The 26,150-nt window shown below is 54.0% G+C and overlaps 1 protein-coding gene and 1 pseudogene across 1 annotated transcript in view; one reads left to right on the plus strand and one right to left on the minus strand.

The window, feature by feature from the left end:
- The window catches only part of ADORA1 (adenosine A1 receptor), a 31,580-nt gene that overhangs the window by 4,804 nt on the left and 626 nt on the right, over window positions 1-26,150 (minus strand). The window lies entirely within an intron of this gene.
- On the plus strand, window positions 7,029-7,179 carry LOC114222050 (U4 spliceosomal RNA; annotated as a pseudogene).

The following is a 26,150-nucleotide window of genomic DNA, read 5'->3' on the forward strand; positions in this document are numbered from 1 at the left end:
TGGCGAGCTCCTTGGATTGAGCAGTTCTGAGGATGTCATTAGACCTGCCTGGGAGCCCCCCACCTCCCTCCAGGTCGGGCCTCTTCATAGACCTCAGGCTGGTCTGTTGTGAGCTGCCTAGCTGTTTAGCGGTGGGTGTTGGGGTGACGAAGCAAACAAGGTACCTCCTTTTGAGTCATTAAACAGATATTCCATGAACACCTTTAGGTGCCAGGTACCAAGTGGTAAAGGTAGGGTTCAGAAATATTGAGGAGAACAGGCTCTCGTGAAAGTAAACTTCTAGAGGCAGGGGAACAGGAAATAGATGTATAAACAAATAAACGGATCATTTCAGAGAGTGAAATCAATAGGACACCCGAGAGAGTGAGTAGCTGGTGGGCAGAGGGGCCTCTCTGGGAAGGATGTGCTGAGCTGATCGCTAAATGATCGCCAAGAGCCACCCAGGCAAAGATCGGGGTGGGGGGTTAGGCAGAGCCTTCCGTGCAGAAAATACAGCAGGTGAAGGTGCTGAGGCTGGAGGTTAAGGAACAGAGAGCAGCTAGTGAGGCCGGTGAGGGCAAGGGTAGGGAGGGTCAGTCCCAGCTGTGGTCAGGGACAGCCACCTAGGGCTGGGAGGGCCACAGTCAAGGTTCTGGGGTACATTCTAAGTGCAGGGAAGCCATTGCAAGCAGAGGAGTAATATCCTCCAATTTCTGTTTTTAAAAAAGCTAACTCGGACCACCCTGTGGAGAATGTATTATAGCAGGGAAAGCAAGACAACCACAGGGAGGCTATTTTAGCCAACCAGGCAAGACAGGAGGTGATGTACTCCAGTTGGCGCAGCGGCCGGGGGGGAGTGGACGGCTTGAGGTGCACTTGGGAACAGATCCAACAGGATCTGCTGTTGAGTCTGGCTGTCCAGCTGACAGAAAGAATCAAGATGATGCCCAGGTTTTGATCCTGGCCACTGAGCAGAGAGAGAGATTCCATTTCCTGAGTCTCCTGGATCCCTGTCTCCTCAAGGGGCCCCTCCCCTTAGCCTCAACCCCACCCCCTTTGCTGGTGAGGTCCACACCACACTGCTGGACCCTCGTTTGTGTCCACCCAGGGGCCTTCACCCTTCCTGCTCATCTCCCCTCATTCAGATGCCACCTCAGATGTCACCTCCTCAGAGAAGTTTCCCTGACCAGAAGGCAAAAACAGCCCCCACCACTCTGTACCTCTTGCCGTGTTTAACTTTCTTGACAGATCTGACCACCTCCTGTCTCTCTCTCATTCTATCTCCATATATATGTATGCATTTATCCAGCAGAATATAAGGTCCATTTAGGACAGGGCCTTTATTTTGCAGGTTCACCACTGCAACCCCAGTACCTAGAACAGTGATCAATCACTGTCTGCTGAATAAATGAATACATACGTATAACATCGGGCAGGTGAATCCATACATCCATATATACAATCACTTATGATCTATTATCTATATGATAAATAAAATTCAGTGATAAATAAACATGATTTATTCAATCATTTGTGATTGATTGAGGATCTACCCCGTGAGTACATCTTGAGAACCAGAAATAAAGAGGAAGTGGTCGCTGCCCAGTTAGAGAAAGTCAGAGGAGAAAGGCGTAGCCGTCGCTCTGGAAGCAATCACAGCGCCCTGGATGAGAAGAATCATGCCCTGGGCGACTCCCTGACGCACTGGGAGCTGTGGGGAGCCCGCTGACGAACTGGCTAACAACTGGCGCCCCGCTTAGGTGCTGTACCATAGGCCGCTCGGATGAGGGCCTCTTAGGGGAGGTATGAGCCAGTGCCAGCCAGCCCCCAACACACCCACAGCTGCCCAGGCCCCAGCGCTGCAGCCACATACTGCGGGATCAGCAGAAGCTCCCCTGGCCAGACCCAGCTTCCCCGGAGTCTTCCAGCCTGCGGTCCGGAGAAGCCGTGTCTCCATCTCAAGCTAAGTCCTAGTGGGAGCCATGAGCGTGCCCAGGCTCCTGGCTGGTCCTGTGCCTCATGAATAGGCCCCTTTCACAGATAAGATCACGTCCAGTCGGAGGCCCTGGCTGAGCGCCGAGGGGTGGCCTCTCCCGGCCCACAGCCTCAGAGAGGGGCTCGTTCCCCGACACCACTGGGGACTGACTTTCAGGCTGACTCTGAGAACATGAACCAAAAGCCTCCAAAGAACAGGAAAAGTGCAGAATGTCATCAGGCGATGAACAGACCCTGAGGCCTAGGCAGGAAAGAAGCATTTGACAGAGAAAAGAGAAGGGGAGGGCAGTGAGGCCCCCCAGAACTCTCTTTGGTGGACGGAGAACTGCCACCCAGAGGAAGGCGCTCAGAGCAGCCGCTCTGTCACGGCTCAAACAAGACTGGAGTGTGCTGGGCAATGTCCACAATAGCCAAACTGTGGAAAGAGCCAAGATGTCCATCGACAGATGAATGGATAAAGAAGAAGTGGTATATATACACAATGGAATATTATGCAGCCATCAAAAGGAATGAGATCTTGCCATTTGCAACGACGTGGATGGAACTGGAGGGTGTTATGCTGAGTGAAATAAGTCAATCAGAGAAAGACATGTATCATATGACCTCACTGATATGAGGAATTCTTAATCCCAGGAAACAAACTGAGTGTTGCTGGAGTGGTGGGGGGTGGGAGGGATGGGGTGGCTGGGTGATAGACATTGGGGAGGGTATGTGCTATGGTGAGCGCTGTGAATTGTGCAAGACTGTTGAATCACAGATCTGTACCTCTGAAACAAATAATGCAATATATTTTAAGAAAAAAGAAAAAGAAGAAGATAGCAGGAGGGGAAGAATGAAGGGGAGTAAATCGGAGGGGGAGACGAACCATGAGAGACGATGGACTCTGAAAAACAAACTGAGGGTTCTAGAGGGGAGGGGGTGGGGGGGATGGGTTAGCCTGGTGATGGGTATTAAAGAGGGCACGTTCTACGTGGAGCACTGGGTGTTATGCACAAACAATGAATCATGGAACACTACATCAAGAACTAATGATGTAATGTATGGTGATTAACATAACAATTAAAAAAAAAGACTGGAGCGTGCTGTGCCTGAAGCCGGCTCTCCTCAGCCTCCCTCCCCGCCCTGCCCTGCTCCGTCTCAACAGGGGCTGAGCCCTGCAGGCTGCATCTCCGGAGCTCCCGTGTCAGCGGGGTCCACAGGAGGCACTGGGGCACCGAGGGAGGAGAGGAAAGCCGGGATATTTCCACCCCCCTCTCTGTGCCTTGGGCAGCTGTTACCTCTCCTTGCGGGCTTCCCCTCCCAGCCCGCAGGTCCACCTCGTTTCCAGTTCCTTCTTTGTCCCCCAGCCCAGGGCTGACTTCCCCTTGTTGCTGAGCTCTGGGTTCCCTCATGGTCCCCTTGACGTCTCAGACGCTTCACCACCTGCATAACCAATCCCTCCGCCGTAAGCACCTCAGTGACCCCTGAGCTCCAGGTTAGACCCCAGCCGCTCAGGAGTGAAGCCGGAGTGGAAAGAACCGAGTGTAGTCATCACGAAGAACTCCCTGCCAGGGGCAGCAGAGAACTGACCAGACTCTTAACAAATCCGCATGGACTCAGAAGGGAGAGATAGAGAGAGAAGCCACATGGTCGGTCTGGAAAAGGCTAGATGTGTCTCTGTTGGAAGATAAGGGTGATGAAGTGTTCTGTCGACTGCTGAGGCCAGGGCAGGGTCGTCAGGCCTGGCTGGCCGTGTTCCCCAGTCACGTGGCCAGAGCACCGGGCCGAGGACTGGAGCAGGGAGCGAGGAGCATGTTTCTGCACCCCGGCAGTTTGGAGAGTCAGGAACCGAATCCTTCGTCTCTCCTTCCCTTTTCCTCTGTGTCTGAGAAGGAGCAATGCTACAGAGCTCGGGTCCCCTCCCTCCTGCCTCCCTTTTTATCAAGGATCTAGACCACTTGCAACTGGAAACCTGGGTCTCCAGACCAGGGAAGTAAGGCTTTCAGACTATTAAACTACTTCCTGCAGAGAAATTCTTCCTCCCCAAGGAGAACAGGAAACCAGATACAATCAAAGGCGCTGGGCACACTCCAGGGACCAAACATTTAAGAGTAATGCTGCCCAGGGGAGTCTGGATCGGGGGCCGGGCGGGGGGGGCACAGGATGTCTGGGTCCTAATCACCCTGCCTCGAGTCTTGCTCCCCTCAGACCCTGTGGCATCAGCTACCACCCATATCAGTGTCACCCATCCCCAAAAGGGAAACCGGTCTGACACCTCCAGGGCCAGCCTGAAGGCTTACAGAGAAGAGGGACAGATGCTCGGAACTCCTTGAAAGAAAAGAGCTGAATAAATTGATTAGGTCATTAGTGTAAATGGGCCTTGGAAATCACTCCTGGTCACTTGCTGGGGACAAAAAACTCCACAGCCTGGTGGGAAGACAATCAAGGGCACATATGTGACTCCGGGACCAACAACCTCCCCCACCTTCCCTGCTCCAGATGCAGAGCCTCTTCCTTGGATCTGGCAGTGAGCAGAAAAAACCTAACTCCTGTCTTCAAGGAATGTTCTGTCCGACAAGGGGGCACAGCGCTGCCCAAAGCGGGCAGCCAGGCTGACGAGACAGCAGCACGTGTTGAAGCCCACAAGGCCAAAGCTCCCGGGACCCCCCGCCCCCGCCCCAGACTCACAGGCTGCACGGATGCCCAGCATCGCCCGCTCCGCCACAGGCCTGCGTGCCTTGTGATGGAGCCCTCTGCTCTCTGGCGTGTTCTCTCATCCTTACAAGGGGGCCTTTGGATTTGCTCAGAGCTCCAAAGGAGGCTCCTGGGAGGACAGGGGGGTGGATGTAGGGAGCGGGATCTCAGATTTAAGGGAGGCACGTTTTTCAGCTATATCTGCCTGCCATCCCCAGGCCTTTCCCCCCATTGAGGGTGAATCAGGATGTCCCCGTACAGACAACGGAGACCCAGGGACTGCATCTGAAACAATGCCGTGCGTGATTTTGAGATGCGACCCCCCCACACACACACACACACAATGGGAAGCAGCTCTCTGACTCCCAAGGCCGGGTGGAGCCCCACATCCCAGTGACTGGGTGGTCCTTGAGGAGGAGGGTGTCTGACCTGATCAGGAAACTGGGGAAACTGGACCCAGCCTTCCTGGCCATTTCCTGCCTGAGACTTGATTCTCTCCGGCTCTCAGGTAAGGAAGGCTAGGGTGGCAAAGAGACCAAGGCCATATGGCCCCACCTGCCATGGGTGACTTTCTGACTCATCCGGTGGGTGGGACGGAAAAACCTGTCCTGTCCGTGTGTGGATTTAATGACCTGAGAGTGGCTGGTGCAGTGAGGCCTCACCGTGACGACCATGGAGGGAAAGGGGCCAAATTCCTTTTCCAGTGAGGTGGAAAGGCCTGCCTCTGGCGAAGGGGAGCCGATTGGATCATTCCCACAGGCCCCCGTGGCCTCTGCAGACAGTGGTCACTTACAAGAGGTGGCCAGGGATCCTCCAGTCTGGCTGGCCCGTCGGCAGGGCCAGTGCAGGAGGGTCCTGGGAATGTGCGCACTTCCCTGGGCCCAAGAGAACAGAGGGGTCCGCGCTGCCCGTTGAGGGGTGCCTGCCCGCACCGCAGCATCAGGACCCCCCAAAGAGGGAGAGCTCGCCCGTGGAGCACCACCTCCAACCTGGTGTGGATCAAGAGACCCAGGTTCTGGTCTGGGCTCTGCTGGGAGTGAGCAGGTCAGGGGGAGACCCCTCCCCTTTGCAGCAGACGTGTCCTCATGGAGATGATGTGGGACTAAACCAGATGTATCCCAAGCTCCACAGGTCGTGTTCCCCTCTTCTGGAATGATCATCCTACAGGGAGAGCTGAGCTTGGCGTTAACAGAAAGGAGAGGGGAGCCCTGAGGACCAAACTCCTCTCCCAGTTTGGGGAGGAGGGACCCAGGGGCTGGGGTTGAGGCACCCACAAGTCCCCAGAAGGGAGTCCCTCCCCTGAGGTTTCATGTTCTAGCTATGCGCCCCACAGAGAGGAAGACTGGCAGGAACCTAGGATGGAAAGAGAAAGAAGTATATGGTGGTGGGATGAGTGAGTAAGGGACTGACTGGCTGGCAGAAGTGTGCTGTGGAGTCACATCGGCCTTCACGCTACAGCTCCACCAGTTAACAGCTCGTGGCCTTGAGCAAGTCACCATCCCTCGAGCCTCAGTTCTGTCCTCAGCACAAGGGCTTGAGAAGATGTGCTTGGCAGGCTCACTGTGACCATGGGGCTGGTGCGCTTACTCATCCGGGCCCTGGTACCTGATAGCAACTGGTGCCCAGCCTTATCACCTCGCCACCCAGAGGACATCCCTGATTCTACCGGAAAATACAGTCAGCTCCGAAAGAGATACAAAACAGGTTGCAAGGACACAGATAAAAAAAAAAAAAGTGACTTGTTTCATTTTGGAAGCCTGGTCACAGGGCTTTCGTTTTTATTTTGCAGTTAGCTCTCCCACCTAACCCAACCTTGGTACAGAATTAGCCTGTGTTCCTGATCCGTCTGAGATGGGGAAGGGGTGGGGTGTGGGAGCTCGCTCAGCCCAGCACTAAACCCCACACAGGGTCCTAGAGAAGGCACACTCCTGGCTGGGCCCAGCAAAGCTCTCTTGGGGGAAGTGGCCAGTGTGGGGGTTGGAGACACGGGCAGGCTGACTCGGGGAGCCCATGCCCTTTCTCCTTCCCACTCCTGAGTATCTCCTGGCCTGTCAGAAACCACGGGATACTCAGCATCTGCCTGAAAGCCTATATCCGTCAAGGGACCGTAATGTAACCCCCAGCAGGGAGACCCCATGCAGACTCCAGGGCAGCCCAAAGTAGGTAGCCCAGCTGGGACCCAGGAGACGGGCCTTCTGCACAGGTGCCAGGCCTGGAGTCATGGGCAGTGCCCCTTCTGGGCCTCCCCAGGCCTAGGAGAAAGGGATGCTCACCCTGGCGACGCAACTGTTCTCATGGGGCGTGGGTTCTTTTTCTGTTTCTGCTGCCTGGGCCTTTGGGGCTGCCTAAAGTTATAGGCTCTCTTCTAGAAAAGATGTGACAGCTTTGCACAGCGGCAGTATCGTAGTCAATGAGGTTTATCTGAGGCGCGATTATTGCTAATAGAAGAGATGTGACAGACAGCAGGATGTGGGAGGACAGAGAGGACAGAGGGAGCTCTCCATCTTGGAAATTTTCTGAAAGAGTCCACTCCCACCATCAGACCGCCACTCCACAGCGTCTCCTTGTCTATCAGAAAATCCTCCTTGGGTCTAACTTCAGTCCCTTCTGCTGCCTCACGACCCAAGGTGGTACTTAGCTCTTCGGACCTGGAAGAAGCTGCCTATTCTCCCAGGTCCTGGCCCTTCTCCCCACTGACATCCAGGTCAGTGGAGTTTGGAGCCCAAAAGCACTAACAACAGTGGTAAGAATTCCAGCACTTTTCAGCAGTTGCTCCCGGGTGTCTCCTGCTGTCTTGTTTGCCTCGGGTCTCACTGCACGCATGCATATTCACCCAGCCCCACATGGCCGAGTCCCAGGCCAGGCCCAGCCCAGGCTCCAGTCCTTCCGGGTCAGCAGCCGCCCAGACAGCAGTGCACGGCAACCCTGGTCCTGCGCCCCTCCGGCCCCCCCTGCATCGGCTCTGGTGCCCCCTCTATTCTGCCCCAGCCATGGAAATGAGCTGGGGGGCACTGGGAGTCTGATGCAGTGGCAGGCTTGCCCGGGGTGAGGGGAGGCAGGGAGGGCCTAGCTTCCCCCTCCCAGGAGAGCAGGCGGCGGGAGGTAGGATGTTGGATCTCCTGGGTCACAGTTGGAGGCTGATGCCCTCCTCCTCCCCACGTGGAACTTTAAGGTGAGCTCTGTTTTCCTCTCATGCGTAAAACTGCAAGTACCCCGAGAGCAGGACGCAGGTGTGGTTCAGTGTTGTATTCCTAGCAGCTGCCACAGTACCTGGCACACAGTAGGCACCCAATAATATTTGAGGAAGGAGAACGCATCCATATAAGATGCTCAGTTAAAACCAGAAGTGCAGAAAAAGAGGGGGCAGGAGGAAGGAACAAGGAACAAATCCAATGAATAGAGAACAGTTACAAACATGGTAGATACTGCTCTGATGATAGCAATAATCACTTTAAATGCGGATCAAGTAAGTCAGAGGGAGGGTCAGAGGTCTGCCCAAGGCTCCCCGCTCCTCTCCACACCAGCCCTTCCGGCAGGCAGAAGAGTCTGCACCCAGCGCACACAGATCAGGCACCTTCCAGAGGATCTCCAGGATCCTCGGGTCCTGCCTCCGTCACCCAGCCCTGGTACATTTAAGCCACTTAATGAGGTAGTTCTAGCAAGAGTCTAACCACACTTCCTCCTGCGGCAAGACCAGCCCTTCTCCTCAGGGCCAGCCCTGGGTGGGGGTGGGGAAGAGAATGTTCTCTGGCCGTGCAGGGAGCTGGCCGGCACCCCTGTCATTTGCCCCGGGAGAACAGAGCGGCCTGAGCCGTTGGCAGCGTCCCAGTGCAGGGTTCTGGCGAGGCAGCTTCTCTGAGGGCTGATCAATAAACTCATTTTCAGTTACTCCCACTTCTGCAAAGCCCTCTAAATCATTCACATCTGTCACGACCCTGGATGGGGGAATCTCACATTATGATGTGTGTGGGGGAGGAGGAAGCTTATTAAATCAAAGCCTTTTTTTTTTCCATCTACCATTCACGAAAACTTCAAAGTGCCGTGTTCAGAGCTGGGAAAAGAAAATGCAGAGAGCTGGCGGTAATGGGCCTTGGAGACTCAGCCAGGCAAGAACCAGGCAGGACACGCACCACAGCCCGGGGTCAGGGTTGGGGGGAGCTGGGGCCGCCGAGGTGGCTTCCATGTTACCAACACCAACCATCCGGGCCGTTTGGAAGGTCCTCCTTCAGGGCCCCCAACATTTAAATCTTGCAGGAGCCTGACCACCCACACCTCTCCCTCCCCTGACCTCCACGCTGGTCCCCACCTCTCCGATGGAGTCACGCCAGTTGGCCAGGGAGCAAGAAGCTCTGGGCAACACAGCACTTACCAGGCACGTGACAGGCATTAGAGATGCCACAGAATCTGCATCTCCACATCTGTAAAATGGAGCTGAGATCTGCCCAGCCCAGCCCCCACTGTGTCCTTTGTCACCACCTGACACAGAATTTGGCACACAGTCTCTCCTTCCGTCCCTCCTCAGTCGTCCCAGGAGACGGAGTGATCTGCCCAAGGTCACAGGGCCGGTGGCCGGAATTGGAATGGCAACTCAGGTTGGCCGCCTCCAAAGGCGGTGTTTTGTGTTTCACACATTGATGTTTCCAGGAGGCTGTGAGGGGAGTGAGGACAGGGACCAGCGTCTCTCCGTCCTTAGTGTCCCATATTGCCTGAACTTATCAGACTAGAATATGCGTGAGGGGCAGGACCCAGTGGCCCTCAGCACAATATGTGGCACAAAAGTAACCGTCCTTGTCCTTGTTTGGGGAGGAGGCCGACCGAGGAGCCCAGAGACAGGAAAGGCATTGTCTTAGATCCTACAGGAAAGAGGAACACAGACCCCTGCCAGGCCCGTCGCAAATCCACTTGTGTGACCTGTTTCTCTTGATGGATGGCTAGCTCCACCGTGCACAGAGAGAAAAGGCCAGGAGCCAGCACTGGAGGAGAAGGAGGGGAGAGAAGCTCCCCATCTCGGCAACATGATAACGACACAGCCCAGCACCACTCGCAAAGCGCTTCCCAGCCAGCGATCCAACTTGTCGCAAACATCAGCTTGCCACATAAACAAAGAGTGGATTGTTGCCATTTCGCTGATCGGAAAACTGAGGCCCAGGAAGGTTCCGTGAGTGCCCAAGGCCGCAGCTCGGCCGGTTAGCGTCTGTGTTGACACTGAACCCAGGCTCCTCTGACTCTGGCCCAGTGCTCTTTGCAGGATGCACTCTACCTGTGGGCGGCAGAGAAGGTCCTTCTGAGCCCCTCACAGCGCCCAGCCCAGGACCCAGCCCAGGGCCCACTGGGCTGCCTCCCTAGCCCATCTCCACCACTCTCACCTCCGTGGACCGCGTGGGATCATTTCTGCTGCTGTGATGCTGGCAACACCTCCGGATTTAGCTTCCCTGCCTTTGTGACTGAGGCAGCCGTGCAAATGAGCACACGCAGGCCCTGGGGCTTGCGAGAAAGCAGGCGAGGCCTAGAGGAAACCGGGCAGCAGGCCAGGCCTGTGCCCACGGGCAGTCTCTGCCCCGGAAGCCTCAGCCATCTTAGCTCAGTCTGTGCTCATTTCCCTCACTATCTGCAGAATCTTGTGTTCTGTGTCCATCTCAGCCTAGAAGCTCCCTGAGGACAGTCGGGGCTGTGGTCCCCAGTCTGGAAATCCCCGAGGACAGTGGCAGCGGGGAGTGGGGCATCCCACCCATGGCATCCACTTTGGTATCTGGCAGGCACCAAGTTCCATTCTAAGTTTGGCTATTTATGAGCTGGGTAACCATTTTCAAGTGACTTTACCTCCCTGGTCACCTATTTCTTTATGTGTAAAATGATGCTGATCTCAGCCTTGCAGAACTACAGAAAATTAAATATGCTGCCAGAGAAGGCACCCGGCGCTGCTCTGGACACTGAGGAGATACTCGACATGCCGGCACTCCCCCCACTCGCCCAGGCTTCATGTCCCCTTCCTGGGGGCCCTCCAGGCTCCTCCCCTGGCCTTGGGGAGGAGCCTGGAGCAGGAAGGGAGGTGCCCAAGGTGCTGGATCCAGAACAGCGCTGGGACACACCATTACCTGCATGTAGGGATTCGGGCGCCTCCCAGCCCGGCCACGCGGCCACTTCCCCAAGGGTCTCGGCATGCATGTAGAGGAGCCCCTCAAGCCACGCTGGTGGATGGTGTCAGCTGTCCACCCCAACCGCACCAGATTCAGAAGATACACACACACACACACACACACACACACACACAGACACACACACACACACAGACACAGACACACACACACACACACACACACACACACACCATTATCCATCCATCTTCCTCCCTCCCACCAAACAGCAGGAAAGGGGAAGAACGAGCCCCATGATCCTGCAGGGAGACGCTGGGTTTGCACGTTCCTTTTCATGTCTAACAATGGACAGTCTCATGCGCTAGATACTATTACTTCCATTTTTGTTCGTAACAATTGAGGCTCAGAGAGTTTGGCTAAGGTCAGAATATGAAAGTAGCAGAGGCCAGACTAGAAGAGCAGTGTGGCCAGCCTGGCGGGGAAGCGGGTGGGGGCCATGAGTCCTCTCTACCAATGGAGATGCAGGTCCCATGGGGCGAGGGGAGGTGGCTTGTCCCAGTGGCAGACCAGACGCCGAGATCTGGCCTCCTGGTTCCAAGCCCCCAGCCTCCCTCTGTACTGGCCAGATGGGGAAATCACGTCTCCCCCAGCCTCCCCTGGTTTGGGCGAAGGCCCCCTGTTCTTGATACTCCTCACAGGTGTTTCGCTGGAACATTCTTTTTTTCTCCAAGTCTTGCCTACAGACTGAGTTCAGGTGCGGGCCACGTTCCAACAGGAAGAATGGGGCCCAGAGAAGGCCCTTCCTCACCTAAGTGACTCCAGCAGTGGGAGCGGACACGCTCTCTTGTGCAGGTGGCCCCCCGGGGCTGGCCCCTCGCTGAGGAGTGAAAGCCCTGCGCCAGGCTGAACATGTAAGTCATTGTCAGTTCCTTCGCCACCAACCTCAAGGCACACTGCCCCCCTCATGTTCCACAGGGAGCCTTGGCGGTGTGCAGCCTCCATTCTGCCGGCATGCCCTTGCCTGGGGAGCGTGCTGGAGTCAGGAGCTGTTGACAGCTTCAGCAAGTGGTAGACACCCGAAAGGGAAGACACTTTCTCTTTCAACATCAGCTCCAAAGGCAAACTTGGCTCCCCTGCCAGGCATGCGGCAGCACCCACTTCCTGACCCTCCCCCACCTCCTCAGGGCATCTCCCTCTGGCTCTCCGGGCCTCTGCTCCCCTCACGCACCTGCAGCCCTGCAGAAAACATCAGCTCCTTCTGCTACCTCCGTGCCAAGCCATCAGGCCCGCCCTAGGGCAGCTCTTGGAACCACGGGCCAGAGAGCAGAATTGGGCTGGGGGTGGGGATCACAGTAACTCCTCCGTCCCCCCACATACATCCCAGTGCCAACGTAGTTCCAGACAATGAAACCATTCTCCCCTCCCATTCCAAGAACACTGCCTCACAGATAACTCTTTGCGGTAGGGATTGGAATTAGGCCCATTATATAGATGGGAAAACTGAGACCCGGAGAGGGAAGTGATTTACCCCAAATCAACCAGAATAAGTGTTGGGAGTCAAGGCTCAAATACAGATCTTTTCATTCATCCATTCAGATGTTCATTCAGTCATGTGCCTGATAGCATGTTGTTCACCTTGCTGAGCCTCAGCTTCTCAGAAACTGTGGAAATTAGGGCTATATTATACTACTAATGTCAAACACTGTTAGTGCCTCTACATAAAACGGTGCATGGATTTAAATAAGAGAGTCCATTCCCTCTCCCTCCGCACCCCCCTCCCACTTGCACTCTAAATAAATAAATAGAGTCCATATGAAGTATGTAGCCCAGGGCCTAGCACATATTAGGTGTTCAAGAATCACTTGTTACTATTACCATCCATTCACTGATTCATTGGGCCAGTCATCGGATATCAAAAATGGGCAGAAAGGGGCGCCTGGGTGGCTCAGTTGGTTAAGCGACTGCCTTCGGCTCAGGTCATGATCCTGGAGTCCCGGGATCGAGTCCCGCATTGGGCTCCCTGCTCGACGGGGGAGTCTGCTTCTCCCTTGACCCTCCTCCCTCTCATGTGCTCTCTCTCTCGTTCTCTCTCTCTCTCTCAAATAAATAAATAAAATCTTTAAAAAAAAATGGGCAGAAAGCACGCTGGGCACTATGGAGACAGAGACGAATAGGTTTGGACACCCTCCCCTCAACACACACACAACACACACAAACATACAAACTGCTCACAGGCAAGTGAGGGAGATTACCCGCATGCCATTTGACAAGGGCTGTTTAAAGCCCTTGAAGAAGAACTGTAGGAACATGAAGGCAGATCAAGGAAGGCTTCCTGGATAAGGTCTCATTTGAGCTGAGTATTAAAGAATGCGTAGGAATTAGACAAGAGAAGAGAAGAAAATAGCTTCTGGGGTGCTTGTGTGTGTATGTGTGTGTTTAAGATGTGGTCTTACATGCTAAATCCCCTTCTTTTATCCTTCTCTACTCCAAGGATAACAGGGTAAGAAGCGACTGGCCCAAAGGCAGGGAAAGTAAGTTTTGAGCACAGGTACAAGGAGGTGTGGGGCTGAGCATCCTGGCTGGGGGAGTGACCTTGGCCTTGTGTGCCTGGGTGCTGGCCAGGCCTGCTCAGACCTCTTGCTGCATGGCAGCTGGTAAACCGTGTCCCACCCACCAAACTGTGGGTCTGTGCCCTTGAGGACAGGCCCTGTGTTGTCAGAAAGCACTTGTTGACTTGAATCCATAAACTGTGTTCTCATGTCAAGGAGGATTAACGGTGGGGGGGGCATGAGGACTGGGGGTTGGGGGGGGCCACAAACAGGAAAGGGACTAGCTGGGCTGGGACTCTTGCCTGGGCCTCAGAGAGCTGGGGTGCGGGTCGGGGAGAGCAAGCAGGGTCAAATGAAAGGGCTTCCAGACCCTCCAGGATATTGTTTTTTATTTGTAAAGATAAAAATAAAAAGCTATAACCCCTCCATAGACACACACTCACACACATGCACACACCCAGCTGTGCACGGGTGAATGCACACGCATACCCCGCTAGGAGCCCAAAGCCACAGTGGCCTCCTGTCACGATTACAGGTGGTGGTGGCAGAGACATCATGCCTTCACACCCCTTGCTGGCTCGCTGGCTCACTCCCAGACTGTCAGCCCCTGGGGCCTGACGCGGCCACTCTGAATGGTGTCTGTGTCTCTCCCCAGCCCTTGCTGGGCCACTGTCATCAAGGGAGCCCTCAGAACCCAGGACGTGGGGGATGGGGGGGGTTGTGTTTACTCTGCAGAGGACGAGCCACCTTGGCCGCTGTGTCTGCGAGTCCCCAAACACCCTGAATGTTCCCCCCCCACCCAGGGAGCAGTTACGGAGCCGCCAGTCCCCCAGGGGAGCCCTTGCTTCAGCTCCCTCAGACACCAGCCCCTCGGGACGACAAGGAAGGCTCAGGAGGGGCTGCTCACACCATCCCCTCATAGAAACAGGAGCATGGGGACCAGAGGGAGCCAAGCTGAGGGCCATAGACCAGGATTCTCCCTGCAACTTGCCGGGGAACCTCAGCCCTCTGCCTCCCTGCCCCCATCCCCACCTCTGATCTCTTGGGAATGTTTTAATGAAATAACCTTTCACGCTCCCCAGTACCTGCCTCTGCCCTCTATGGATGAATATGAAAGATCCGACTGACTTCTTCCCAAGCCGGCCACTCCATCTGCCCCACCTAGGCCTCCTTCGTCCCTGCGAGCATTCTCTCATTCCTTCCCCGGACAGACACTGACTTAGCCACCTGCTAGGCGGCAGCCGGGCATGTGTTAGGTGCTGGGATACAGTGAGCAAGACAGATGGAGAGAGCCACACCCTGCCCTCACGGGGCACACAACCCATCTGACACGGACCTGAGCCCAGTGGGACCCCGGCGGTCACGTCACATGGAGCGGTAAAGGGAAAACGAGTCAGGGTTATTGGACACAAGGAAGAGCCCCCACTCACTGAGTGCCTACTACGTGCCAGTCCTTCAACCCAGCTCATCTCTAGGCCTCCTAACAACCCTTGGAAGGAAGTATTAAGAAGCCTCTTTGGCAGAAGAGGAAACGGAAGCTCAGAAAGGTTAAGTAAACACTCCAAAGTGGCAGAACCACCGGTCTGGGGAAACTGCTCTTACCCTTCATTCCACTGATGTATCTCTGTAAAGCAGGGCAAGAGAGATGCCTCCCTGAAAAGGGGATCGTTAAAAATATCTGGCATAGAGGGGCTTTTTTGCAAATAGACCTTCCCCTCTCGTGCCCGCCAGAGGATCATTGCCTGGGGAGTTCCTGCTCCAGCTGAGTGGGTGTGCATCAGAGCTCCTGGGTCTGTTGGGATATAGGCAAAGAAAGGGCCTGAGAAGCAACTCTCGCCTTGCTGTAGTCTGGGCCCCTCCTCGGGTGGCAGAGGGGAGAATCGGAACCCGGCAGCCTCTAAGATCAGGCTGCACGCTGCACGCTGCCCGCCGCGAGGTCTGGCCTTCGGTCCCTGTGCCAACCCAGCCAGCTGCCCTGCAAAGCACGAGGCAAAAGGAGGAAACTGCTTCTTTGTGGAAGGACAGACAGGGCTTCTCCAGCAGCCCAGGGCGCCAGAGACCCCGATGCGGCCCCCCGACCCCCGCGTCCCACTTGCTCTGCCCATCAGGGCAGGGCCGGAGCCGACACTGGCTCATTGCCTGGGGACTGACCGACCTCTCTGCTGCACCCCTCGGGGCCCCACCGTGGCTCTGCGGGGGGGGGGGGCTGTTGTAGGATGGGGGAGGGACAGCCACCACGCAGGGGATGAGCACAATGCAGAGCGCCAGGCCTGGTGGGCTGCAGCAATGCAGGTGGGAAAGGAGGCTCTGAGGCACACAGAGTCCGGGGAGGGTGCCATCCAAGGGACATCCCGAGGGGATATCCCTCCAAGGGAGGATGGACAGAGACTCGGGGCCCTTAGCTATCCCAGAAGCCACTGTGTCTCATTTGGAATGGAGCCTGGCAAGAAGGAAGAACCCCCAGCCCTGCTGTCTCCTTCTGGAAGCTTTAGGGAGCCCAAAGCCATGCATCCTTATTGGTGCAGTTCCAGCCTAAGAAGCCAACGGCCTCCTAAGAAGTGAGGTGGGAAGACAGTAGATGGAGAGGCTGGAGGCACCCAGGAAGCTGGCTGGATATTTGAGCGACCCCTTCCTCACAGCTGTGTGGGGGAAGAAAGGGCCACCTGCCGGACCCCATGAAGAGATGAAAGCTGGGGAACGAGCAAGAGAGAGGACCCGCTAGCATATCACCTCCACTTGAGTATCTAGTAGGGTCTGAATCTCCTTCCAGTTTCTTCCTTCCCCACCTTCTCTCCAGAATCGGCACCACCATCTACCCAATGGCTTCAAACATAAACATGGTGGTCACACTTGACCCCTCCTCCCACTTTGCACACCCAGTCCATCACCAGTTGGTTCTAACTCTAACACACCCTAACTCTTTCCAGTTCCTTCCATCTCCACTGCCTCCTGGGATCCCTGCCCGCCCCCACCCCCGCCTTTAGCCATGACCTCCTACAGTCTTCTCTTGCTTGTCCAGCCCATCCCCCACACAGCGGGCAGGGTGACCTTTTTATGTTAATGTGCTGAATACACTGACTGAGTTCTTTCCATGTGAAACCACCCTTGCGCGCATGCAATAAACCCTATTTGGTTGTGATGTATTATCCTTTTTATCTATCACTGGATTTGATTTGCTAATATTTCGTTGATGAATTCTGACCTTTTAAAAAGGTAATTTAGATACTGTTATTCCCTGCTTAAAGCACTCAGAGGCTTCATCGCGCACTTAGAATAAAATCCAAACTCTTGACCGTGAACCACAAGGCCTACAAGGCCCTACCTAAGTCCTCGGGCGCCTGAGGGTCTCCTTGGACACTGACTCAGGGTTTGGAGACACCAGAGCCTGCCGCAGAAAAGAGCAGGGTGGCTACCTTCCTTGAATTTTCCTCGAGTTATGATTGTAGCCACCTGCTCACTTAATCTGTGTGCTGGCCCTCTCCCTCCACCAGTTCCTAAGCCCCAGGGACCAGGGCCCACTCCTTGACCATAACCATGATGAGACACCTAGTGCCTGGCCCAGAATCTGGCCCTTCTGGATGAATGCAGGAATGAACTCTCCACCTTCTCCCATGCCTGCCCCAGTGCAGCTGAACCCGGCTGGTGATAAGCCCATAACCACGCGGCTGGAGTCTCCCTTCAGATTCATCACCGTGAACCGTGAACTTCTGGCGGGCCCTTCAGGCTGCCCCCAGTTATATTCCACTTCCCGAGTCTAGTCCCTTCCCCACTTCCAGAGAATTATTTCACACTTGCTCCTCTCCCTACCTCCTCCTCCCGCATCCTCCCCCCCAGCCGATGACCTTGCTCCTCACTTCCCGGAGAAAGCTGAAACACTCAGAAGAGAACTTCACCTCTCAGCATCCGCACCCACACACTCTGACTTCCTGCCTGATAGGTGACCTCCGAGCGCCTCTAAGCCAGCCCCTCTGCGTGGGTCCCAACCCCGCCGGCCGAACCAAAGCCATCACCCCCGAAATTCTCTCCTTAGCTTCAATGTTAGTTTTGCAGTCTCTGCTGGATGGTTAGTCATCAGTACACAAGTGTACTAATTTCCCTCCAATCTTAGAAAACAACACAAAACAAAATGCCTTGTTCCCAACTTCTCCTGACGGCTTCTGCCCCATTGCTTTGTTCCCATTGTAACAAAATTCTTCAAGAGTAATCTATGCCAACTGCCTTCAATTCCTTCCTCTCCTCTCTTGAGCTTTCTCTAGTCAAGCTTTCCGTTCCCACCATTCCACTGACGTTGCCCTTGCTACATCTGGTGGCAATTCTCAGTTCTTATCCCACTAGGGCCATGGACAGCCATCTGCAACAGCCAGTCCCTCGCTTCTCCTTGACATACTTTCCAAGCTCCCCTTCCTGGGCGCCAGACTCACTCGGGGCCCTGGGTTTTCCTCCTACATCCGTGCCCTCTCTTCCCTCCAACCTCTCAGTGTGCGGGCCTCAGGCTTCATCTCTTCCGCATCTGTCCTTTCTTTCTGAAGATCTCATCAAGGCTCCTTGGGGATGTATACCCCATCGACATGCAGTGGCTCTCATGTTTGTATCCCCAGCCCACATCTCTCTCCTAAACTCCATCTTTGCATATCCGTCCAACCACCCGCTCAACATTGCAGAGCTATTCAACAGATAGCCCAAACGCAACGTGTCCAAATCTGAACTCCATTTCTCACAAAACCTGTACCACCCGGCAGCCTTTCCCGCCTCAGATAATGCCAACTCCATCCAGCTGGTTGCTTAGGACTGAAAGTCTGGTCAGGCTTGACTCTTCTTTCTCTCACATCCCACATCCAATCCATAAGCAAATTCCTCGGCTCTTCAAAACACATCCAGAATTTTAACAAATCATCGTGCATTCATGCAATGGAATTCTAGCAATGAGAAAAAAAAAAACCACAAGCCATCCAACAAACAAAAAAAGTCCTACTGTTTCACTCAATAACAAGGATGAATCTCAGACATAATTTTAAGCTTCAGAAGCCAGACACAAAAGAGAACATACTACTTGATTCCCTCTATAGAAGTTCAAGAACAGGCAAAATCAATCCATGGGGATGAAGGTCAGAATAGTGGTGACCTTTCAGAGGGTATGGGAGGGACACAAGGGAACCTTCTGGAGTGCTGAAAAAGTTGCAAATACTGATCGGGGTGGTGGTTACATAGATATATCCACATGCAAAAATTTATTGAGCCATATGCTTAAGACTTAAGCATTTCAATATATAAACATTTTAGGTCAATAAAAAGTAAAATTTGAAAATGCACATCTAGAATTAACCACTTCTCACCACCAGCTCGACACCTGATTCTGAATCAGGCCACCTCCCTCTTCCCTCATGTGATTACTGCAATAACTAACTAGACCCCTGCTTACCCCTACGGTGCATTCTCAATACAGCAGCAGAGTGAGCCTTTAAAACCTAAGTCAAATCATGTGGCTTCTTGGCTCTAAACCCTGCAATGGCTCCCATTTCCCTCAGAATAAAAGCCAATGTTCTTCCAACAGCCTCCCAGCCAGTGGGTCATTATCTTTCCAGTCCTATCCCCGACCATTCTCTAGCTTTATCACTCCACCCCAGCTGCACAGACCTCCTTGCCAGTCCCCAAACCCTTCAGGTACATTCCTTCCCTAGGACCTTTGCTCTAAGTATTTCCTCTGTGTGAAATATTCTAATATCTGCCCAGCATAGTCCCTCACCTCTAAGGTTTTGCTCAAATGGCACCTTCTCAAGGGAGCCTCTGTGACCACCCCATTTAAAACTGCAACCTTTTCTCCCCACCCCCACCCTGGCATCCCCGGTCCCATTTAGCCTGTTCTTTTCCTTTTCCCATTGGCACATCCTACCTTCTAACACTCTGCATATCAGGTATTGCGGTTATTACTCAGCAGCTGTCCTCCAACCCACCAGAATGCACACTCTAGGGGGATCTTTGTTTTGTTAATGAACGTATCTGTAACAATGCCTGGCACATACGAAGCATTCGGTTAAGTATTGGTTGAATGAACAAATGAATGAACGAACGAATAGATCTATCTATATCAGGGCCCTGTGTGAGGACAAGAAAGGGTAACCAGTTGCCCTCTCTCTCTAAGGACAGAGAAGTTCTGGAGGCAGGCGGCAGGAAGATAGTCCCGAAGGGCCTCTCCCACATGACGTGGGCTGCAGAGACTGGGTGTGGAGTAGGGTCCAGCTATGCCACCCAATCACCGTAAGGTGTCAGGGGCCAGTCTCCTGACACCCCCACTCCCATCACAGGCAGGTTGGGGATTTGTCCTCGGCCACCTTGGTCTGCAGGAATCCACAATTTCAGCAGTGGCTGAGAGCCTCCAGATGGAGGGAGAGACCAAACCAGCCTGCTCATCTTTGTATCCGCAGGCGCAAGGCCTGCAAAGCTCCTGGGACATGGCAGGGGCTCAAAGTCAGTTTATGAAATAGATCTGTGGAAGTCACCATCTCCCTGACCTTCTACCTCTACTCCTGCTAGGGGTAAAACTCCCAGGGCAAGGAGCAATGCAGGAGAAGCTGCCTCAGCTCCTCTTCTTTGGGCTCAGGGAAGGCCCTTGCTGCTGGTTCCACCTCCCTGCCCACCCCCAAGCTGGTATTTCCAAGGGGGCATGAATGCCAGGGCCCACCCACCCACCAGCCTCTCCCACCACGCCCCACCAGCTTCCTCTTTGTTCTACAGCAGCTGGCAGCCTCCTCTGGGCTTGAGTTAAGGAGACTGAGGCTGAAGAGGTAATTCACGTAGCCCAGGGAACCATCCGTCCTCCTTCCTCTACGCTCTGTACCCACCCTGCCAAATAGGGCCAACTAGAAAGTGCCACACTCTGAGCCATTCCCCGGGGGTTGCTCTCCTCACTGAGGGGCAAAGAAACAGGATGTCCACGCCTCAGGGACTAGAGACTAGGTAATGAGAAGGAGGCTGGGCCAGCCCGTCCTGCCCTGCCCAGTCCAGAAGGGCAAATGGACAGAGGAGTACCAGACGCACCTCTGGGGATCTGCAGTGTCCGTGAAATTGGGCAGGAGGAGTGGGGAGAGGTGGAGTAAAGAGAGAGGGGAAATATTTAACCTCATTTAAAAATCCTGACAGATGGAAGCTGTGCTGTCTACCAGAAGGCACACCCAGGGCTCTGGGCTTGGCCCTGACCGCACAAACAATGCAAATTGTGGGTACTAGTGTAGTGTTAATCGTGATAATACAAAATCAGTAACAATCCAAACAGCCAAAAATATAAGAATGAATCAATAAAACATGAAATTCATTTATTCAAGGAATGTGTCCAGCATGCCTACTCTGGGCCAGGCACAGGAGATACGTACACAGATGGGGTCCTGGCCCTCTTGTGTAGCAAACTCAGAAAAACCACCTGGACCATAAGCACCAGGGAAGATGTAGATGCAAGCTGAGTACCTAACAGAGGAGACTGGCCTGGTCCAGGTGGAGAGGGGGTCAGAGATGTCCTCCCAGAGGAGGGGCTGTTTTAGCTGAGACCTAAAAGATGAACAAAAAGACAATCCAATATTTTACCCTCATAAAATTCTTACAAAATCATTCTTATTGACATAGGGAGATACTTAGGATACAGTAAAGTAAACAATGTGGAAGATAGAGCCACACATGCTCTCCACCATGTAAAAATTATATTTATATCTATATATATTTAGAGATACAGACATGTATATATAGATACATGTGGAAAAAATTTCTGGAACACCAAAATGTTAACACTAGTTATCTGTAAGTGGTAGAATTACTGGTGACTTTGTCATCTTTGTTCTTCCTTATATTTCTCAACATTTTCACCATGAGCATGGATAGCTTTCATGCTCAGAAATAAATATCAAATGTCAGGGCATAGCCTCCAAGCTTCCACCCTATGACCCTTTGGTCGAGGGGTTCTCTAGAGGGCATCGTGGTCATTCCGCCTGCTTCCAAAGCAGCATTAACACCTGGGCAGCTTGCTCCTAAAGCCCTCAGAGGCCTCCTGGAAGCTGTTCCAATGAAAGCCTGGGGAAGCTTTCTTTCATCCTTGAAACTCATCCACATTTGTCTCAACTAAAATCTCTGTCCCCCCTGCACTCAGCAGGCTCTTTAGCATAAGCCACCTGAAGGCTAGCCCTCGTTCAAACAAAGACATTTCCCTTTCCATCTCAAAGTGACATCCTCTCTTCACTGTCTCCCTCGAAGACCACCACTGATTTGCTGACTTCCCCTGCGGAGGCTGCACGCTCTGTTCTGTTCCTTGAGGAGGGGCAATTGCCAAGGGCTCCTGCTGCCCAAAACCTTCTACACCAGAGGCTGGGGTTGGACAGCCAGGATTGGGAGGAGGAAAGGGCTCCTAGCGGAATGACCTTGAACATGCTGGAGCCCTGGGCCCCTGTTGTTTCCCCTTCTGCAAGTGTGAGGAAGTCAAGCTTCAGGGCTCCTCTCCCCCCAGCCACTCTAGGCCTGTGACTCACCCACCCGTAGGGGGGCTGGAGACAGACTACCACCCCTGGAAACAGACGGCACCATAGAGAACAATTGTTCTGGGACCCTGAGGCCACAGGCGGTCGCCTGCTCGGGTACAAGCACAGGAGACACTTTGGTTAGCCAAAAAGCCCCAGGCTCACCAGGGTGGGAAGGGCTAACTTGATTCCTAACAGCGAACATGTCCTGATCTACCAGATTTCTACCAGAAATCTACCAGATTTCTCCCCTGCCCCCACATGCTGGCCTCCAACCCTTTCTGCTGGGCGCCCCCGGGGCAGCAGTCCAGTCGGGCAGGCCTCCAGCTGTGGACAGAGGCAGGCCAGCCAGGGGCTCCGCTGCCCACTGGAGCGAAGGTGAGGACTGAGGGAGGCGCGCAGCACGGCCCAGCGGAGTGCAGAGGCCGTTGGCAGAGATCAGAGAAGAAAAATCACCCCACGGACAGCCTTGAGGAAGCTCCTCCATAAGTCCCACAGCTTCGTGCGGCTGATTCAAGATACATACGTTCTCACTGGTGAAAGACATCTGTTAGACAGGCCCGGATTCAAATCCTGTCTCTGCTCCTGACAAGATGTTTGCCTGGGCAAATCACTGAAACTCCCTGGCCCTCAGACTTCAGTTTATCTACAGAAGTGTCCACGGAATGGGGATAGCAATACTGTCTACTAGTGAGAGCCTAGGAACACTAAATGGGATGAAGCCTGTACAAACAAACACGTAGCATTGTGCCTGGCTCAGAACTCCGAGGAATTAGAAGACACAACCCAACACAAACTTTCCAGGGTCTCAACACCACATTAGCAGGAGTCATGATAAGGAAGAACCATAGAGTTAGAGCTGAAAGGAAGCTCAGAGGCCTCAGATCTAGTCCCGTTATCTAACAGATGAGATGGGGGGTGGGGCTCAGAGAGGTTGAAGAATTTAGCCAAGGATGCACAGCTAGATAGTAACGGAGCAAGGCTCAAATTCAAGGTTTTCTGACTCCCAGAGGCCCACCACCCCTTCCTACCACCCCGACCTCTCTGGCCATAGACATCTCTTGCTCAGGGCTCCTTCCCACAGAGAGGGCTTTGGTGGGGGACCCCCCCTGTTGGCACCTAGCCCCATAACCAGGCCCCTGGAGTAGGCCACAGAGTGCCACCGAAGAAACTCAGGGTGAGGGGTGGTAGATGAATGCTGGAGATTCCTAGAAGTAGGAACTCAGGGGAATAGGGTTTGGATTACCAGGCATGCGGAGGTGCTATGCAAATAAGATGCAAAACACATGTAAATGGCCACGGGCTATTGATGAATCAACAATTTGAGCTCTTTCTTTCTTTTTCTTTTTCTTTCTTTCTTTTTTTGTAACTGGATCATATTATGTGATGTGAAGCTTTTTTTTTTCGCTCTTGGCTTTCTGCCAAATGGAATGAAATAAAATTTGTGGTTGGCTAACCAAACCATGCTTTGCTTGTTGAAGGGCCCAAGCTCACTCCTGTCACCCGGCTGCCCCACAGATGCCTCACCAGCGCTTGGTCAGTAGTACTCCTCAGTGTCCACGGCATCTGCCTCCGCCTGGCTTGTCAGGGCAGCAAGCCAAGTGCAGGGGGACCTCTGGCTGAGAGATATTCTCTCAGGCCCAGCAGCCTGCTGACTCTAACTGCCCAGGGAGGGTCACGCTGTTCTTCCTTCAGGGGGGCCAGGCAATAATGGGCCAGGGCCTGGAGTGGCTCAGCCTGTCAGCCCAGCCTCCAGGATCCTGGCTTTAGAAGCTAGACCCCAACAGTCTTTCTCTCCCTGAGGAGACTCCTGTCCATGGGGCAGGACCCTCCCAAACACTGCTGGGGTGTGGCTCCAAAGGAACGGCCTGAGCTATGGGGGCAGCTGTGGTCAGATCCCTGAAGGAGAATGCAGGGGAGGTCTAGTTCCCAGAAAGAAGGTTAGAGGTTAGACATCTGGAAGGCCTGATGGAGGCTCAACCCTGTGAGTTCTGAAAATTCATCCAATTCAATTCACATTTACTGAGTGTCTGCCTTGTGCCAGACACTGAGCTAGGCATTCTGGAGAATTTGCAGAAATGGACAACATGCAGTTGCTGCTCAGGTCACTGCCCTAAACACACTGACAATCCACCAAGGAGGAAGAGACACGTATAAATATAACTCAGCAGTATTTTGAAACCTCCCTGGAAATGCACTGTGTGTGTGTGTGCGTGCGTGCATGTACATGTTTGGGGGGGGGGTGGTTGTGTTGCTGTAGAAGAGCATGAGTGTGTGGGGGGCGGGGCACCAGGGCTTGCTTATTCACACCCACTTTGAGCCATATGTTAATAATATTAATAAAGCCACACACATAAACATACCACTTATAGCTTGCAGGTAATACTAAGTGCATTATAATAGTACTAAGTGTTTTATACATAGGAGTTTATATTCTTCCAGTCATTTTAGGAAGAAGGTAGTATTATTTCTTTTAAATGATGCTTACTCATTTTATTTTATTTTATTTTAAAGATTTTATTTATTTATTGATGAGCAAGCACAAGCAAGAGAGAGGGAGAAACAGGCTCCCCACTGAGCAGGGAACCTGATGTGGGGCTTGATCCCAGGACCCTGGGATCATGACTTGAGCTGAAGGCAGACACTTAACTGACTGAGCCACCCAGGTGCCCGAAGAAGGTACTGTTATTAATGTTCCTTTTTATAGACGAAGTAATTGAAGCTTCAGGAGGTGAAGAGTGGCTTTCCCAAGGTCACACAGCTAGGAACTCATAGCAAGGATTCGAACCTACGCCTGTATTCTTAGCCTCTGGGCACCCCCCTACCTTGACCCTCAGAAGACAGCTCCCCAAGACGCCCGGCTCTTGGAGGCCAAAGCAAGGAGCAACCACTGCCGCGCCTTGGAAGACCGAGCCTGCAGTCCTGCCGGCTCAGCCACCCCCATCCCCACAGGGCGAGTAGGGCACGTTCTGCAGGCCTGCGACCACTGTCACATCAGGATCGGGCCTTTGGTTCACCTTGGCACCCGCTCAGCGACAGAATTTCTCGAGCAACCCTCCTACATCTACATATCTGAGTGAGTTTCCTAAGGTGGCAACACTTTGTTATAATGGTCCGGCTCAGAGGCCCAGGCCGCTCTAATGGGCTGAGACCAGCTTCCTCTGCACGGCCCAGCCACCGCTTAGGATGAATGGCAGCCGGAAGGCCCCTCCGCAGCTGCACCTGTGGGGGGCTTCAGGGCCCCCTTCTCCGCCTCCTCCCCGTCCCCTGAGCAGCAGCCTTCGCCCACCTCCCCTGGGAAGCGAGGTTGTGAGGGAAGTACGCAGGGCACGGAGACTGGCATGTCGGCGCCGGGACAGGGGGAGTCAGGAAGGAAGGTGGGCAGTGGAATCTAGGCTGTGCTCCCAACCGGCTTCGGGAGACCCTCTGGGTCTCTCCGAAGTTTCTCCTTTAACAGCTCCTTCTCCACCTCCCTTAGAGGATCATGGAGAGGATAGGAAAAAAAGTGGTGCTTGAAGAAAAGCTTTGAAAAGGTAAATGTGCACAAATGCAATGCACACGGGAGAAACGTGGGCGCCTAGGCCTGCCCGGGCAAGTTGCCAAGTGAGGCCAGAGGCCCCATGTCCCAGATATGGAAGCTACTCTGGGGATGGCAGGTGCCAGGGATGGTCGGAGCTCCCCCGTAGAAAGGGAATCTACTGGTGACCAGACTCAAAGAGGGGGCCAGCACACCTCCCAAGAGTGTCCCAGCCAGGGCCAACATGGATTGGCAGTGCGCCCAGGCATTCACTGGCACTTGGTGGCCCAGGCACTGCCTGGTGAGGAGATTATGGCCTGACAGGCCCCAGCGTAGACCAGACACCCGCCTGAGGACCGCCACTGTCAGGCCACCCACCCTGGTGCTGCCTGGACCCAGCATCAGCTCCTCTGAGGTGACTGGCAAAGCCACACGCAGCTTAGCAACAGGACAGGGACTTTAAAAGCAGGCACCTGCATCTGTCCCCTCTCCTGCCTGCAACAGAGATCCCGTAAGTGGAAGTTGGGCAGAGATCATCAGACCGCTTGGGTTCAGCGGGACAGCCGTGGAGGGTGGAGCTGGCTGCCGCAGACTCCAGAGAACACGAGAACTGAAGAGTGTGTTCAGGAAGCCTGCCCAGGGCTGGCTGGAGAAGCAGCTCTCCTGCCCCTGGGAGGCCATACTCCGGACACCCTCACCCCACTCTAGCCATCTGCTCAGCCCCTTCCACATCCCCGGATGGGAGCTCAGTTTGTTCCCACCCCGCACTCACTGTGACTGTCTTGGTGGCCCCCTCCAAGGCCCCCACCCCAGGCTGGACAGGCAGCCTTGGCTTCCCTGGCCATGT

Source organism: Eumetopias jubatus, unplaced genomic scaffold (genome assembly GCF_037043125.1).
Source record: "Eumetopias jubatus isolate StellerSeaLion01/CBP00866 unplaced genomic scaffold, mEumJub1_p1.0 scaffold_12, whole genome shotgun sequence".
Lineage (NCBI taxonomy): Eukaryota > Metazoa > Chordata > Mammalia > Carnivora > Otariidae > Eumetopias > Eumetopias jubatus.